Here is a 5617-nt window from a genome sequence, read left to right as displayed (position 1 = left end):
CACAATCTCGGCTCACTGCAAGCTCCGCCTCCCAGGTTCACGCCATTCTCCTGCCTCAGCCACCCAAGTAGCTGGGACTACAGGCGCCCACCACCACGCCTGGCTAATTTTTTGTATTTTTTTAGTAGAGACAGAGTTTCACTGTGTTAACCAGGATGGTCTTGATCTCCTGACATCGTGATCCGCCCGCCTCGGCCTCCCAAAGTGCTGGGATAACAGGCGTGAATCAGCATGCCAGTCCCTGTTTTTTATTTTATTTTTAAATAAATATTGTAGAAAAATTAACAGTTTTTCATCTTCCTATCCAGAAATGAGGTATGTTCTTTGGGAAGGTGGTGTGGTCTTCACATGGGCTTTTACTTCCAATTTGATTTAGTCTTAGGAGTTTTATGAAAGTCCTAGTTACTGGTAGTGAAGGATCTGCAGAAATCACCTTTGCCCATCCCTGGCATCCACCTGTGTGTCCATCTTTGTGTTGCCCACCTTGTCGAATGCGCAGTTCTTCAGTTGATCTTGTGGCTTTCTAGATAGCCAAATTGTATCCCACTAATGGCAGTTTCATCTCCTCCTTTACACTCATGTCTATTTCTTGTGACTTCCAGAGGCCAGGACCTCCAGTGTGATGTTGCATGGCACCCTTGATTGCCCCTTTCTCAGTGGGAATGGTTTTCACGTTGCGTCCTGAGGTAGGACGCTTGCTCTGGGCTTCCAGTAGATGATCTTCATTAGGCTGAAGATGTTTTCTTCTGTTCTAGCTTATTGGGTTTTTTCTTTTTTTTCCCCTTCCCTTTTGTTTAACAGTGATGAATGTTGACATCTATGGAGAAAATAAGATTTTATTGTGTGATTGTACTGAGTTACAGTAATAGGTTTCCTAATGTTGAACACACCTTGCATTCTGATATAAACCTTGCTTAGTTTTACAGTATATTACTTATTTACTTACGAGTTTTGTCTCTGTCCCTGTGCCAGTCCCCTCCCTTGTTTTAAAAAATGACCTTCCTGTTCTATTTCGATATTAGCTTTATGCTAGCCTTGCAAATGGGTTTGGAGGCGTCTTTTTCTTCAGGCTTGAATTGTTTATAGACCAGGTATTTGTTTCTTTATCATTTTGTAGAACTTGTTTACAAAAACATCTGTGCTGGATACTTTTTTCACGGGTTGATCTTTGCCTTTTAGTTTATTCAGTTGTGTTCTGTCTACAGTTTTCTATCCTTGAGTCAATTTTGATAATTCATATCATTCTAGGATCATATTTCATATATATTTAAACTTTTTGGGCAAAAGGTCTTGCATAATATTTGTATTATTTGGAAGTTTCTTTTTTTGTTTGTTGTTGTTTTGTTTTTGAGGCAGAGTATCGCCATGTTGTCCAGGCTGGAGTGCAGTGGTGTAGTATTGGCTCACTGCAACCTCCATGTTCCGGGTTCAAGTGATTCTCCTGTCTCCGCCTCCCAAGTAGCTGGGATTACAGGCGCTCACCACCATGCCCGGCTAATTTTTGTATTTTTAGTAGAGATGGGGTTTCGCCATGTTGACCAGGCTGGTCTCGAACTCCTGACCTCAGGTGATTGGCCCCCCTTGGCCTCCCAAAGTGCTGGGATTACAGGTGTGAGGCACCATGCCTGGCCTATATGGAACTTTCTTATGAATGACAAAATTGAACTCAAATTAGAAGTAAACAAGGCTTGTTGACCTGAGGTCTCTGAGTGGCACGCTTCGGACAGGGTAAGCCAATGCCAGCAGCACGATTCCTCAGGCTCTCTCATTTATCTCTGTCATCTCTGCTCCCAGCTGATCAATGTCTTTCCCTCCTACAGACGTTTTCTGTAGGAAGCTTGAGTGTATACACAGAGCCCCTTCTTGAGGATCCCTGTATTTCAGTGAAGAGCAGTGGGTCTTCCTCAGGTCACTTGTTGTGCTGAAGCAGTCACTGCAGCCAGGGCTGGGGGTAGGAAGGTGTGGAGGACTGGGGTGGGGCAGGATGAGCCACAAGTAATTCTTATATGTTTCCCATGGAATAGAGAGGTTCTCTTACCAGAAAAAGTGGGGCAAGGGGTGAGGGCAGGTGAAATCAAGAAACACATGTTTATATTGTGTATTTTATTTGGCTAGCTTTGCAAGAGGTCTTCCTTACTGGCCTTTGCCTTCGTTTCGTTGGGTTTATTTGCTCATTTTGGATTCTTGAGATGTGGGCTTAGCTAATTTAATTTCAATTTGTTTTCTAATATATTCAGGGCTATACGTTTTCCTCTAAATAGTCCTTTGTTGCCCACTTTGTGTGTGTGTTTTTTTTTTGGCCTTGTATCTGTAAGCTTGGTCTTATGTTTTTCTTCAGCTCTCTCAGTGATACTGTGATCTACCTAGTAACATCTTTCTTTTCCCCCTAAAACCTTTTTGTTTCCACTTCTTCATCTCTTACCAGCCATTCAGCTTCTATGGGCTGTAACTAAGGGTCCTGATGGAGGTAGGGTCCTTGTATTCTGCACGATACTTTCCTATGTCATTCTCTGAAGCTGAATTCCACCTCTGTTCTCCCAACTGAATGGTGGGATCCAACCATGTATGAATAGATCTCCCAGAGGGAGCTGAGATCTGACGTTAAGAGCTCCTTGTCCTGATGTCATGGCCGGTCCCTGTGACTGGCTGCCTAATAGTACTTACTGGCTTCTCTTGCAGTTATGCTTGAGACTTTGTGGCCCTTCAGACTCTGCACCTCTGTCACTTCAGGACTAACTTCTACAGCCAGGTCATTTCCACCACGGCTTCCCCGTGTGGCCGAGTGCACTTTCCTCCCTTGCCACCCAGCCACCCCTGTGTGTGTGCCAAGGAGCACAGATGGCAATCTGAGCTCACCACATGGTTTTCCTCCTCTAATCTGTAAATGTGGTGGAATATCATAAATTTCTCACGTTAAAATATCCTTGCATTCCTGGAAGAAGATAGTCATGATGGATTTGTTATTATACTGCCGGATTTGGTTCTCTGGTATTTTGGCATCCAGGTGTGTAGGTGAAATGGTTTAAACTTTTCCTTTTCTGAGTGCCCCCACCCTTTGTTTTGTATCAAGGTTATACCAGCTTCATAAAATAAGTTGAAAAGTGTTTTCCCTTTATTTTAATTACAAGAGTTTGTATAAGATTGGAGTTTTGCATTTCTAAAATTTTTGGTAAAGCTTGCTGTAAAACCAACCATGCCCTGGTGTTTTTTTTTAGGTGGGTGGGTAGGTAGGTTGGAACTAAATTGTCAGTGGTGATAGATTACTCAGGTGTTCTGTTCTTCAGTCATATTTTCAAGGAAAAAATGTTTATTTTATTTATTTATTTTTGAGACAGGATCTTGCTCTGTCACCCAGGCTGGAGTGAAATGGCACCATCTCTGCTCACTGCAACCTCCGCCTCCCAGGTTCAAGTGATTCTCATGCCTCAGCCTCCCGAATAGCTGGGACTACAGGTGTGTGCCACCATGCCCGGCTCATTTTTGTATTTTTAGTAGAGACAGGGTTTCACCATGTTGGCCAGGCTGGTCTCAAACTCCTGATTTCAGGTGATCTGTCCACCTCAGCCTCCCAAATTGCTGGTGTTACAGGCATGAGCCACCGCACTCAGCCCCCATATTTTCTCATGTTTGCTATGGCTTCAAATTTACTAGTACAGAGTTATTTGTATGATTGCCTTATGTTTGTAATCTTGGCTGTATCCAAAGTTATGTCCCCCTTTTTATATGTAATATTGTTTATTTGTGCTTTCTCTCTGTTATAGCTGGTCAATCTTGGCAGAAGGTCATTATTAGTCTTTTCTAAGCACCAGCTTTTTGTTGTCATTCTTTGTCATTGGTATTTCATTAATTGCTGCTCTTACCGTATTTCCCACTTATACTCCCTTTGTTTTTTGTTTGTTTTTGTTTTTCTCTCATAACCAATGGGAAACAAACCAATCCCTCTGGGTTTATCCTGTAGTTCTTTTTCTTTTTCTTTTCTTTTGTTTTGTTTCTGAGATGGAGTCTTGCTCTGTCACCCAGGCTGGAGTTCAGTGGTGTGATCTCAGCTCACTGCAACCCCTGCTTCCCAGGTTCAAGGAATTCTCCTACCTCAGCTTCCCGAGTAGCTGGGATTACAGGCGTCCGCCACTACACCGGCTAATTTTTGTATTTTTAGTAGAGACAGGGTTTCACCATGTTGGTCAGGCTGGTCTCGAACTCCGACCTCAGGTGATCTGCCCACCTCGGCCTCCCAAAGTGCTGAGATTACAGGCGTGAGCCACCGTGCCCAACCCCTGTAGTTCTTTTTCTAACCCTTTCGGTTACTTTTCAGCTTTACCTCCCCCTCACCCCAAACTATTTTAGAGAATGTTCAAACCTAAAGAAAAAGGTGAAAGAATTATGAAATAAGTCTTGTTTGCCTTTCAGCAGGGTCACCAGTCAAACATTTTGCCATGTTCTATTTCTCTACACATGCACACATGCATACAGTTTTTACTTTTTTTTTTTTTTTTTTGAGATGGAGTTTTGCTCTAGTTGCCCAGGCTGGAGTACAGTGGTGCAATCTCAGCTCACTGCAAACTCTGCCTCCTGGGATCAAGTGATTCTGCTTCCTCAGCCTCCTGATTAGCTGGGATTACAGGCGCCCGCCACCATGCCCGGCTAATTTTTTGTATTTTTAGTAGAAACAGGGTTTTACTGTGTTGGCCAAGCTGGTCTCAAACTCCTGACCTCATGATCTGCTGGCTTCAGCCTCCCAAAGTGCTAGGATTACAGGCATGAGCCACTGCGCCCGGCCAATTTTTGTATTTTTAGTAGAGACAGGGTATCTCACCTGTGGCTAGGCTGATCTCAAACTCCTGAATTCAGGTAATCCACCCGCCTTGGCTTCCCAAAGTGCTGGAATTACAGGCATGAGCCACTGCACCTGGCCTCCTTTCTTTTTAAGGCTGAATAATTCATACAGACCACATTTTGTTTATCCATTTATCCACTGATAGATGTTGGGGTGGCCTCCACCTTTTGGCTGTTGGGAATAATGCTGCTGTGAACATGGGTGTACGAGTCTCTGAGACCCTACCTTCAGTTCATGTGGGTATAGATCCAGAAGTGGCATTGCTGGCTCATATAGTAATTCTATTTTTAATTTTTTCAGGAATCACCATTCTGTTTTCCATGACAATTGCACCGCTTTACATTCCCACCAACAGCGCACGAGGGTTCCAATTCCTCCCATCCAAGGGTTCCAGTTCCTCCCCATCCGAGGGTTCCAGTTCCTCCCCATCTGAGGGTTCCAGTTCCTCCCCATCCGAGGGTTCCAGTTCCTCCCCATCCGAGGGTTCCAGTTCCTCCCCATCCTTGCCAACGCTTGCTGTTTTCTGTTTTTTGTTTTCACAATAGCCATTCTGATGTGTATGATCTAGTATTTTACTTATAGCTTAGTTTTGAATATTTTCTGATTTCGATTATGGTTCCTGTTTTGGTCTATAAATTATTTACTTTTTTTTTTTTTTTTGAGAGTCTTGCTCTTGTTGCCCAGCTGGAGTGCAATGGTGCGATCTTGGCTCACTGTAACCTCTGCCTCATGGGTTCAAGCCATTCTTCTGCCTCAGCCTCCTGAGTAGCTGGGATTACAGGC

Source organism: Mandrillus leucophaeus, unplaced genomic scaffold (assembly GCF_000951045.1).
Source record: "Mandrillus leucophaeus isolate KB7577 unplaced genomic scaffold, Mleu.le_1.0 Scaffold718, whole genome shotgun sequence".
Taxonomy (NCBI): Eukaryota; Metazoa; Chordata; class Mammalia; order Primates; family Cercopithecidae; genus Mandrillus; species Mandrillus leucophaeus.
Note: the sequence above shows the minus strand (reverse complement) of the source record.